Genomic DNA, 13,090 nt, shown 5'->3' with positions numbered 1-13,090 from the left:
CCCGGACCCTAACCCTAAGCTTAACAATAAACCTCTAAAATAAAAATAAACGTTTCTGGTCTAAGCCCCGCCTCTTGCTGTCCCCCGCCCCCTAAGAGCAAAAGAGCTAAGCTGCGGACTTGAACTCCTGACTTACAGACCATAGTCTGCCTGCTTACCAGCGCACCTAACCTCTATGCTACAGAGGCCTGCTGCTCTGACAGAGCTCCCGGACCCTCTTCAAGCCTCTGCCCGCCAGGGTCTGGCTCTATAGAATATCATGGCTGTCCTAGGTCATCTTTGCTTTCTATAGTCATAGTTTTATCCCTAAATCATAGACAGATCAGCTGAGAAAAAGCTTGGATTGTCTCGGTGGGGTGGATTTGCTTGTCCTTGTGTTTCACCTGGAGGCAGTCGCGGTCCCGCGGGCCTGTCCTGGAAGGGGGCGTGGGGGTGGGGCGCACCGTGAGCGCGTCGGGGGCGGGGCGAGCCTGGGCGGCTGGTCAGGAGCGCGGCTCACGTGAGCGGGTCTGGGGCGGGATGAACATGGCGGCGCGTCGGGGGCCAGGGCTCTCAGGGCTCGCCATTGCAGCTGGGAATGCTCGTTTTGTGGGCTCCTGGGTCCCCGTCGATTGGCATCCAGCGAGCAGAGCGCAGGGCTGTGGGCCACAGGTAAGGGAACTCAGACTGGGCGGAGCAGGGAACCATGTATTCTGCCCTCTTTGTTTGCAGTCTCGGAGCCGACTAAAATGGCGGTTGCAGAAAAGCCTCGCCTTTGGGGCCAAGGGTTTTACCGCTTTACCCCTTTGCATAAAGCTCAGACCCGCGCGGTTTTCCCAAGCAGCCTAGTGTATTGCTTCCTACAGGCCTGGAGAGGATAACAGGCAGGAAGGCCAGGGGTCTCCAGACAGAGAAAATAGACTGCAAGTGTCAGACGTTTTTTCCTCTCTCTTAAGAGGCCAGAGGAGACAAAAGAGTGCTGCATTTTTTTTCCTCCATCTTGATACAAATTTAAAAGGAGGTTTCTCAGAAAATTCTGTGTTGCCATGACCACTCCTGGCTCCACCTGAATTTAACTTTCCTCAAACCTTGAACTAAGCAATGCATTTTTCTTATGGAAATGTTTGTCTTAAGGTATGCTAATGTACTATGTATTTACCCAAGGCTCTGTCTTCAGGTCAGTTTCCCCTAAAGGCTCAGAAAAAACTTGACAAACCAGTATGTTTTACTCATACCTTGTTCTCTTAATCTATGTGAATGAAACTATATATTTGCTTGGAAATCTGCCTTTCTTCAAGATTCATGTCCATCATTTTATGGCCTGGGATGACTCATCTGCTGCCAATGTTATCTCAATGCATGCTGTGGGTGAGGGGCCTGGTGCCATTCTCTGACACATTGTCTTTCTTTCATTAGCAGACTGCTAGTGGCTCTATAACATCTGGCTAAAGACTAGCAGGGGGTACTCTTTCTTCCCCCTTTTACTGTCTATGTCAGCAGCTCTCTCGATCTCTTTTATATTTTAATAAAACTTTTTAACAGAAAACCTCTGAGCCATCAAGCTTCGTCACTTGCCCTGGATTGAATTCTCCTCTGGAGTCCAAGAATGCTGGCATCTTTTGTGGTTTAGCAACCACCTTTCAGCCTTTTGTAATTCATATTGAATCTTCATTTCAGATTGAAGATGCATTCCATGGTATTGCCAACTGAAGCCTTTTCATCGCTATGGAGTATCTGTCCATGTCTTTAAGGTATTTTTCAGCAATCAAGTATCATTTCCAGTGTGCCAGTCTTGTTATCCTCATTCTGTCCATAGCAAAGTCTTTTATTAATGTTGACATGACTGAAAGGGAATCGTTTGTTTAAATTCCTTTTCAGATTGTTATTTGCTGGTGTATACAGATAACACTGTGTCATCATCCATTTGTATCAGTTTGGACAGCTTGATAGTTGTCTTTAGTTTCTTTAATTTCTCATAATTTAAGATGACCCTGGCTCATATATTTACAGTCTCACCCCTAGTCTCAGTCATTTCTTCAAAGAACTGTCCCTTTTTTTAACATTACATTATTTTTGACTGTGCTGGGTCTTTATTGCTCGTTTGTCTAGTTGTAGTGAGCAGAGGCTACCCTCTAGTTGCTGTGCCATGGCTTCTCATTGCAGTGCTTTCTCTGTTTGCAGAACTTGGTCTCTGGAGCATGCAAACTTCTAGAGTTGTTCAAGGGCTTCGTTGCCCCTGGGCGTGTGGGATCTCCTACACAGGAATTGAACCCGTGTTCCCTGCATCGGTAGGCAGATTCTTTACCACCGGGCCATCGGAGATGTTTCCTGTTCCCTTTTATTAGAGAATGATATTTAAAACATACATGTAGGAGCTCAATATGCTCAGCTGACAAATACATGGATATATATATACATGTATTCCAGCTCACCTTTGAACATATTCAGTTAAAGGTAATTTGTGATGTCTCCAACCTGATCCACCACGACATGGACATTGTAACGTTTCCTTTTGTTTATCTGTAACTTTGCATTCCAATGGTAAGATACCTGGCTTCCACCGCTTGTCATACACAGAATTCAGTGCTTGTCCCACGTGGTTACTGAAAAAAAACTGTCAGATTGTCTTTCAAAGGGGGCTCTGCATGCATTGCACCAGTATCTTGAGTATGTTTTTGTATGATAGTTTACTATCAGTATACCCTCAGTGGCCAGGTGTCTATTTCAGTCGCTACCAATTATGAATGGGCTTGTTTGCTCTAGTGTTCTTGGACAATTCGAATACAGTTTCTTTGTCAGATATGCATTTTTTTTAGGAAAACAGTTTTATTGATTGTTGGCTGTGTTGCATCTTTGTGTGTGGGCTTTTCTCTAGTTTTGGTGAGCATGGGCCATAACTAGTGGTTTGCAGGCTTCTCACTGCAGTGTCTCCTCTTGTTGAGGGGCACAGGCTCATGGGCTTCAGTGGCTGCAGCATGTGAACTCGGCATCGTGGCTTCCAGGATCTAGAGCACAGGCTCGGCAGTTGTGGCACACGGGCTCCATAGGATGTGGGATCTTCCCATCCTAGGGATCGCACATGCATCTCCAGCACCGGGGGGTGGATTCTTTGGAATCTATGGAACTACCAGGGCATATTTTAGATTCTAGTTTTCCACACATGTATCTAGTGAAAGAGGCCAGGATCAAGAGGCATGGCAGCTGGGAATCCTCAGCCCCAGCTCTGGTGTGCTATCCAAAGCTCTGGGGCCTCTGGTGAGCAGCTCAGCTTCCCTGGGACTGTTTCCTCCCGTCAGAAATGCCCTGCTTTTGGACTGTAGCCCACCAAGCCTCTGTCCCTGGGATTTCTGAGACCAGAGTACTGCAGGTGGTGCCATTTCCTTCTCTGCTGCTGCTGCTGCGTCGCTTCAGTCGTGCCTGACTCTGCGCGACCCCATAGACAGCAGCCTACCAGGCTCCTCTGTCCCTGGGATTCTCCAGGCAAGAACACTGGAGTGGGTTGCCATGTGCTTCTCCAGTGCATGAAAGTGAAAAGTGAAAGTGAAGTCACTCAGTGAAGTCGTGTCCATCTCTTAGTGACCCCGGGGTTGCAGCCTACCAGGCTCCTCTGTCCGTGGGATTCTCCAGGCAATGGTACTGGAGTGGGCTGCCATTGCCTTCTCTGATTTCCTTCTCTGCAAGATAGCGTTTTGAAGATATTTTCTCCTGGATATTGCTTTTGATGAAGGAAGGGGGATCCCTTCCAGGGCTTGAGAGTGAGTTCTTGTCTGACACTGGGCAATGAGTTGTCTGAGGAGAGGAGTGCTGTCCAAGCGAGAGGCTTTATTGGGAAGGGCTGCCGGGGTGGAGGGCAGGAGGGTGAGGGAAACGGAGAGAGCCACTCTGTCATGTGGCTCACAGTCTCAGGTTTTATGGTCATCGGGTTAATTTCTGGTTTGTCTCTTGCCAGGCATTCTGAATTGGGATCTCTCTTGGGGGCACACACATCACTCAGCTGAGATGGATTCCAGCGAAGTGGATCCTGGGAGGTTGGTAGGACCTCTGAACTGGAGCCTCCCATCACCTGACCTCTCCAGAATTCTGGTTGGTGGTAGCTTGTTCGTTCCTTGTTCCTTCCCAGGCCCTCCTGTTGTAAGATGACTCCTGCAAGTGTTTTCTTTTCTCTGTTGCCTGGCCAGGGTGGGTGGTCGGTGGTTCATTTAACAGTTTGTTTTTGGTTCTCTCGAGTAAGGTCCTCCACAGGGTAAATGTATGAAATGATAAAAGGCAATGTTTTAACTAATTTGTATTCATAATTTGGTAAGTTGGCTTGTTTTGTGTATGTTAGACCTGATCACCAGACCAACGGTCATGTAGAACTTTAGTAGTTTTCTAAAATTCTATAGTTTTTAAAATGGAGTTACCTTGTTGCAAAGTTTGTGTTTATGTTCATATTTTTTTAAACAGTTATTTCTTTTTAGTTGATTGATCATTGCTTTACAATATTGGTTTGATTTGTCATACATCCACATGAATTAACCATAGGTGTACCTATGTCCTCTTGCTCTTGAATCTCCCTCCCACCTCGCACGCATTCCCACCTCTCCAGGTTACTACTGAGCCCCAGTTTGAGTTCCCTGAATCATACAGCAAATTCCCATTGGTTTACATATTTACAAATGTAGGTGTACCTGCACCCATGCTGCTCTCTCCATTCATCTCACCCTCTCCCTCTTGTTCTCCACCCTCGTCTGTAAGTCTGTTCTCTATGTCTGCACCTCCATTGCTGCTCTGTGAACAGACTCGTCAGTACCATCCTTCTAGATTCCATGTTTTTCTCTCTTTGACTGACTTCCCTCCCCTTTATTAGAACAAACTCAAAATGTGTTCCTTTTTATGGCTGCATTCCATACAGGCTCTGTTTGTTCCTTAGCCATTTTTTGCAGAGGGTCATGGAGCTATTCTGCTCCATTTCAGTTTGGGCTTCCAGTCTGAGTGCTCGCAGCAGAGCTGCTTCTGGGTGAGCCCTCTGAGGTCTGTGAGCACCGGGCTGCCCGCTCTTCTCCTGTGGCCCGAAGGGGGCGCCAAAGGCCCCTCTGACCCGCGGGAGCAGGACGCTTTGCCTTTAGACTCTGCTCCGTGAGCAGCTGGCGGGAGCTTTGTCTCCTCAGGACCATCAGGGCTCAGGCTTCTGGATAACAGGGCTGCATCCAGGCTGAGAGGAGCAGGGTTGCCTCAGTGCCCACCAGCAGGGAGGCGCTGCAAGAGCGAAAAATGAGGACGGAGTAGACGTTTCCTGTGTCCAGCTGAGGGCTGACTGGGGGTCCATCTCAGAGGACTCAGGGGGAAAGAGCTCCGTGTGCAAAGCGGTGGGTTTTCAGTTAGATTTGCGTTAGATGATGTAGAGGATGAACACTGATGTTCTTCCGTGTAGGTGGCCATTTTCCTGTCACTGTTTCTTGAGAAGACTGTCCTTTCCTCTTCGCTCGTTCCTGGTTTGATTTTCAGGAACTGACCATGTACAGGTGGGTTCGTTTCTGGGCTCTCTATTCTCTCCTGGAGTCCATGTGTCTGTGTTCCTGCCAGTTCCTCACTGTGGTGGTCACTACAGCTCCGTGATGTAGTTTGAAGAGGGATAGGAAGATGCCTCCAGCTGTGTTCCTCTTTCTCAGAGTCTTTTTGGCCGTTTAAGGTCCTGTTCAACAGTAGCAGTCTAATATGAGGAATACTTCTATTTCTGTGAAAAATGCCATTGAATATTATTTTGTGATTGCAGTCCGTGTATTTGTTGATGACTTTGGTTGGAATGGACCTTTTAATTCCTCATTGTTCCAGTGCATGAGCGTGGAACAGTTTTCTGTGTATTTGTGTTTTCTTTGGTTTCTTTATCAGTGCTTTCTAGTTTTCTGACTACTGGTCTTTTATGTTCTTGATTAAGTTTGTTGCTAGATGTTTTATTTAAGTGGGATTTTCTTAATATTTTTTTCTGATTGTTATTAGTGTGTAGAAATGCAAGTGATTTCTGGACTGTAAATGGTAGTATTTTATATGATTGTAAATTGATCCGAAATGATTCCGCTTTACTGAATGTAGCCTAACAACTTTTTGTGAAGTGATGTGGATCATTTTATCTGTAAGATCTGTTTCTCCTGCAGTAGGTCATCCAGAGGACCCAAGACATGGTGGTTACTAATAGACTTCCCACAGTACTTCTTCATTCCACGTGGACTCCTTCACGGGCAGTGAGCATCGCAGCTTCCCTTGAACTTCATCTGGGTAAGTCTTGGCCTGTATCAGAAAGTTTCCTGCCTGTCTGCTCTAAATTTCTTTTGTGGTATCGACATGGTTGTTTTGAAACCTAGTATACTTTCCAGTCATTTAAAATGTACAGAAAATGCCTAGCAATGGGAACAAGTGCTAGCATTTGCCACATCATCTAAAATACTCCATGTGTTTTATCCAAAATGGGTTCCTTCTTCAGAACCAGCACATAATCTCCAAAATCAGGAAATCATATGGTATCTACATTATAATGTAATCCACCACCCCACTTCCACTTTTAGCAATTGTTCAAATGTATGAATATATCTTTTGTTTCCATCTTCATCCTGTTTTCTTTATTTAGAGTGTTACTGAGATTTTCAGTTATTTGGACAAACTTGATGGATTGAAAGCAGACATGGTGAATAAGGGTTCTGGGTGGCCTTTCCTATGTGGATTTTTTTTTTCACTGAAGATGGTTTTAATATTTATTCATGTTGTAACATGTATGAATCCTGCATTCTTTCTCCCCCCATAGTAATTAAAAATAAATAATATGCCATTTACCGTTTAGATATTTGTAAGCATACAGTGTTGTAGCAGACAACCTTTTCTTGTTTTGCAAACCAGTTTAATAATGTGCACCTTATGCGTGCTTTGGAGAAACTCAGGAAACTGAGTCAGTGACTGAAATGGCCCAAGATATCACCTTAGATTCCATCTTCATCTGAAAACAAAACAGGCACTTCCTGGTGGTCCAGTGGCTGAGACTGGACACTCCCAAAGAAGGAGGCCCAGGTTCATTCCCTGATCCAAGAACTAGATCTCCCATGCCACAACGGAGAATTTGCATGTTGTAGCTAAGTATCTGGCTTGCCTCAATGAAGGTCGACCTGGCACAGCCAAGTTAAAAAAGAGACAAATATTAAAAAAAATACAACCAAAGGAAAGGAAGGGTATGGTGGTTGTGCAGATTTACGGCTTAGCTTTCCCTATCGATAGAAAAGAAAAAAGAGTTTCAAAAGACTGTGTCTCATCCTTCTATCTGGCATATAGAGAGGATTCCTTTGAAATGAGATTTCTCTGGTAAATGTGACTCACAGAAGAGCTGTCTTGAACTTGGGTTTCAGAGATGATCATGTGTCCTCTAAAAAAATAAAAGTTAATTGGGTCCAACTGATTCTCATGCTGAGGTGGTATATTTTGTGGTAGCATTTGCTCCCCTTCACTTTGGATGTATCCCCATTTGTTTACACTGTCATCTACTGAAGACATCCTGATATTTGAAAGTTTTTAGTTATTACAAGTAGAGCTGTTGTATATAATCATGCGATACTTTTTGTCTGGATGTTTTCAAAGCTTTTTAGTAAGTGCTAGCCATGTAGTATTCAGGTCACAGGAGAGCCTTGTTTAGCTGTGGAAACATCCAGCTATGTTTCTCTGTGGCATGTGGGATCTTCTGGGGTAACGGATCGAACTAGAGTGTCTTGCATTGTCAGGCAGATTCTTTACCACTGAGCCACCAGAGAAGTTGTGCCCTACCCCCTTTTTTTTGAGTTTACTGAATCTAATAGGTGTGCAGTGCTACCTCACTGTTATTTTAGTTTGTAATTTCCTAATGATATGTGATTTTGAGTCTTTTTGATAGGCTTATTTACTATCTTTATATTTTTGTAGGCCAGGTGTTTAGGTTTATACATTTTTTATGAGATTGTTCCAGATTTTTTGGTATGTTTATAGTACAATCCTTTATCAGATATGTATTTTATAAATATATTTTCCTGTGGCTTGTGTTTAAGTTTTGTGAATAAGGTTTTCCACAGTTTAAATTTCCAATTTTTTAAAGTTAATGTTATATATGTTTTATATCCTTTTTTTGGATAGACTTTAGTGTGTTGTTGTTGTTGTTAAATTTTATAAGCAGAAGTGAGGTACTGTAGATACAGTTTTAAGCTAAGATGAGGTACCATAGATACAGTTTTGCCTTTTGTCTGTTAAGAAGTTTGAGTGAGTTTGGTGTACACTGTATGTAACATTATGTCTACATTCATTTGACTGGATATAGCTTCCAATTATTTGTCTAATTGGTTTTGGAGATATCACGGGAAGTCAGTTTTTCCAAGGGAAACTGAGGTCCATGAAACATGAACTCTTTTCGATCGGTCGGAATCACTCTCTGCTATTTCTGACAGATTTGACTTGTTTGGATATCTCATATGAGTGGAATCACAGCACGTTTGTCTTTTCTTGGTCTGGTTTATTTCACTTAATCTAATGACCATAAGGTTTGTCCACATTGTCGCATTGTCAGAATTACTGACTTTGAAGGGCCGAATCAGATTCCATTGTGTGTATACCACAGTTTGTTTATGGAATTGGCTGCCATGGACACTTAGATTGCTTCTGTTTGTTTGCCAGTGTGAATCATGCTGTTGTGAGTATGACGGAAGAAGTATCCATTTTTTCAGCCCCCTTTCCTAATCCTTTTGGGTACATAGCTTGAATTGGAATCGAACTATGTATTTATTCCATGTGTTTGTTTTGGAGTCATTTCTGTAATGTCTTGCAGAGTGACAGCACCATTTAATGTACTTTTTCGTATGGTGGAATACCGTTCAAGCTTCTGAATATACCTTGTGTTGCATATTCAGTCTCCCACCAACGGACACTTGAATGAGTTCTACCTCTGAGCTATCGTGAATGTCACTATGAATATTTGTGTACCAGTTTTTGTTTGAATTATTAACAAATACATTACTATATATAAAAGAAGCCACAAGGACCTACTGTACAGTTTAGGAAACTATTAAATATCTTATGATAATGTATAATGGAAGAGAATCTCAAAAGGAATATATGAAAAGCACATAATAACCATGATATTTATTGTGCCAACACTATGAGTTATCATAGCACTACTCAATGTGTATTTATACATGTCACTAAAATATTCACATCTGTAAGGATATTATAAAAAATTATATAAAAAATCAAGAATTCAAACAGAGAATAAATAAACTTCCTGTCATTGCTCATCATCATTTATACACTAATACTACCTGTAACACTCATTGTATAAGTGCTGGACTAGCAATTGACATTCTCGTAAACCAAGAGATTGTGAAGGTGTAAGGAAATATAGCTTATTGAATTCCTTAATGAAGGATTATAGAACTCTATGTCCATGAAGTGAATGAAATTCCGTTTTATTGAGCCACATTCTTACTAGAGTGATGAGCTTCCACCCCACCGAACATTAGTTCACAATGAAATCCTGCAGTCCTCTGGCCTCAATGTCTGCTTCCTGCTACCGAGAAAGAAAAGATGAGGAAGTCCTGACAAAACCGATGCTATTTTTCTTTTTCTGATTTGTATTTTATCGCAGGGCTTGGCAAAAAGAGGGCCCAACCTGTTTTTAGAGTTCCATCCCAAGGGTTCCTCCGGCATGTTCCCTATGTTGACAAACTGCTGATTATTTTCAACAAAGGACAATGATCTGCACTTCACTATCTGTTGCTTGAGCTGGAATAGCAGGCATCCCTTGAAGTGCAGTCCTTCATGTGGAAGTAGGCATCCCTGAAGCAATAGTATAAGAGGAACACATTTATCATGTAGACATCGCAGCCCATGCATTTGTAATAATTTTTCAGTTATACCCGTCATCATCAGAGGAACTGACTTGTCCCAGTAATAACGAGAGTACCCAGTATAACAGTTCCTTGACTTATGAGTACTTCCTATGAGTACCCTTATGAGTACTTCTTCCAATGTTGTTTCTCCTACTTTGGTCATGAACAGTAGAAGCTGATGGCAGTGGTCCTTGAAATGTATGTCGATTCCCAGGTGGCACAGTCAGTAAATAATCTGCCTACCAGTGCAGGAGGTGGAAGTGATGTGGGTTTGATCTCTGGTTCAGGAAGATAACAATTCATACACATGTTTTATGTGAACCAGTTTGATACTCATGAGTTTTTTTCTTCTGTATACAGAAAAACAAATGCTGTTCAAGGACACTGAAAGAACCCTGATTTCGAAAATCAGATATGTATTGTGAGCAATGCTTAGATATCCATGAGTCGAAGCATAGTATTATGCCTATCATCCTTGTATTTCCCTCAGTGAAATATGTTGAGGAAAACTCTTCATTCATGGTCTAGATTCACAAAGAAGCTAAATAGCATTCATCCTTTACGTTGACAACTGTGAATTTAAATCTCCTGTGAATCCTATGTGACAACCACACATACCAACATGAGTTATTAGTATAATATCAATATTTTTAGTCCTATTGTATGTCAACTAAAAAAATCAATATGTAATTGTACATGAAGTCAAGACAAAATCAGTGTAGAGACAAAATCAGTGTAAATACAAAATGTTCCATCCTTTGAGAAAGGGAGAAAAACATCTCTGTGCTTAGCCTATTGCATTTTTATGTATTGGATCCTTAAGTAGTTTATTCACCACACCCTTTGAATGATTCACAAATCTTCAGAGAAGAAAGGATCATTTCTCTTTAACAATGAGTAGTTCAACTCTTCTCAAAGCAAAGTCATAAGTGAGTCTAATTTTGTGTGAGACCATGAAAACTCAGAGTTTTCATTATGCTTGTGCTTATGATGGGAGGAGGTCTGAGAACGCACTTGTGAAGGATTATTCATACCAGTCGTTCTCATACGTATCTATTCTTTAAAGGTCGAATCACTGAGGTGTTGCTTCTACACTTGTACTAGGCTGAGTAGCAACATTCCCTTTCTCCCTAAGTGCAGTAGACGTGTTCCCAACCTGTCTGTCTTCTGTCCTCTGGAGTATGTATTGCTTGAGCTCATCACAGCCTAGTAGATGGAAATCATCAGGATATTCTGGAAACCCTTTTTATTTCAGTCTGTTCAGGAGGTTACCACTGCTGCAAACCTCTGGATTTTACCAAGCGCTTTTAACAACCTCAGATGAAGGATACAAGTCAACACTCGTGACAGCCACGGGCTTCCATGGCCTATCCGTGATTGTTGGCTTTGCTTTCATAATCATCCTGTTTCTTATACCAACTAAACTGTCACTGTATTTTTTAATTACCATTTTATCTTTGATGGTTTTTAGATCTATTATGGATTTTCCTATATATCTTCACTTATCGGTGAGGGTCTTATGTTAGTAGTAGTTACGACAACTGACTTCCTGTCTGTTAGCTGTGGCAGAATAAAAAAAAGAATGACCCACTGTATATTTTTAATATTATGTATCAATATATTATTAGTGTTATTGTTTGCAGTCATCCAATTCCAAGTTTCTGAAATAAACTTTGAGAAAAATCACATCCTTTTGAATGTCCATTTGACTGAATAGGAGCACAGAAATGTTCTTCCATAAAATTGTTTACAGTTTCCATTCCGTTTCTCCTGTTTGATGTAGATATCGGCCTTTGGTTCTATCATTAGCTTTGCAAGTAAAAAAAAAATAATTAGAGCTCGTATGGTAATTTTACTGTTAGCAATAAGTTTAGCATAAAATGAACACAGAAGAGGTTACAGTAGACCAAATATGAAAGTCAGTTTAAAAGAAAACATAGTGTTGAATGTTTACAGTAGGAATATAGTTATGAAGTTCCTTTATTATTATTCTATCCTTTCCATTTCTTTTGCAGGGGTGTTAATGTACAGATTCCAGTACTATGGCTAGAGTGAATAATAGTATCATTATTCTTGAGAGCAACTCTACTAAGTCTTCACGCTCATGTCACTCAAGGTTTTTTAATACCTATTATGTTAGTCGTGTTTGTAGTTTGTGAAGTCACATAAGTTGCATTCATTCAAGCAATAGTATCAAACAGCTATGGCATCAATTATAGATGTGAATCGATATCGAATGTGAATCCATTTCATTATTATTACAATAATAATCTACACGTTATTATTGTAGATATTCTATTTATGCCAGTAACAAAGCCGTGCAGAAATAATACAACGTTTATTAAGAAAATAAGATTTACTAATTTGTTTTATTATTCTATTTCTTTAAAACAGATTGAATGACAACAGGCTTAACTTTTCATTCACTTGTATGACTATGAGCAGTTTGACCAAGCTGAAGAAGATGACTTGTTTGTAGTCTTCCTCATCAGCTCATTCCATCTACTGGCTTTAAAATCATTTAGTACAGAGCTCACCGTCTAGGTGTTCATCCAGTGTTTTGTTTGCTTATCATGCAGGATCATTTTAAAAGGAAAAGTACGTGTGTATGAGTTAGAGCTCTGATCCCAAGAGTCCATGTAGAAGTTTCCCCTGAGAAATGTATCGTTTTTGCACCAATGCTACTGACATGTGTGAATGTGGTATACCACACGTCCCAATAAGTGTAAACAGCTTCACATGCTACTTATTTGAAACGACCAGTACTCATGACATTCTCATTCATTTGAGGACTAAATATAGCCAACGTAGGCTGTGTTTGCCAAATAGACTTTGAAGTATTCTTCACACAGTCCTTCATCGATGCCAGTTTTCAGATCGAAGAAACCCTTGCTCCATGAAGTTTGTGAACACATATACTCATGTTTTGTTTGAGATTTTAAAGTCATTCTTCAGTTTTGTTGGAGGAATGGTTCTGTATATGCCCTGTCGGGCTTCCCAGGTGGTTCTAGTGGTAAGGAACATGCAGAACATACCCATGCAGGAGACATAGGAGATATGGATACGATCCCTGGGGCAGGAAGATCTCCTGAGGGAGAGCATGGCAACCCACTCCAGTATCCTTGCCTAGAGAATCTCATGGAGAGGAACCTGGTGGGGCCTAGTCCATATGATCCCAAAGAGTTGGACACAATGTAAGTGACTTAGCACAGCACATGATTCGTTGTCATAGCTAATATAAT

The 13,090-nt window shown here is 41.5% G+C and overlaps 1 long non-coding RNA gene across 2 annotated transcripts in view; it reads left to right on the top strand.

Annotated features, from left to right (window-relative positions):
* Positions 1 to 472: 472 nt before the first annotated feature.
* Positions 473 to 13,090, top strand: part of LOC138442868 (uncharacterized) — a 14,505-nt gene continuing 1,887 nt past the window's right edge. Inside the window, exons 1-5 of one of the 2 annotated variants that reach the window (XR_011257920.1) lie at positions 473 to 651; positions 1,657 to 1,730; positions 2,161 to 2,267; positions 3,929 to 4,062; positions 6,114 to 6,234. This is a non-coding gene — a long non-coding RNA (uncharacterized lncRNA). Of the gene's footprint in view, positions 652 to 1,656; positions 1,731 to 2,160; positions 2,268 to 3,928; positions 4,063 to 6,113; positions 6,235 to 12,242 lie in introns of both variants that reach the window. The other variant, XR_011257921.1, reaches the window with a different exon arrangement.

The sequence above is a fragment of the Ovis canadensis genome, chromosome 6 (genome assembly GCF_042477335.2).
Source record: "Ovis canadensis isolate MfBH-ARS-UI-01 breed Bighorn chromosome 6, ARS-UI_OviCan_v2, whole genome shotgun sequence".
Classification (NCBI taxonomy): domain Eukaryota; kingdom Metazoa; phylum Chordata; class Mammalia; order Artiodactyla; family Bovidae; genus Ovis; species Ovis canadensis.
Note: the sequence above shows the minus strand (reverse complement) of the source record. Positions and strands in the feature narration are given on the sequence as shown.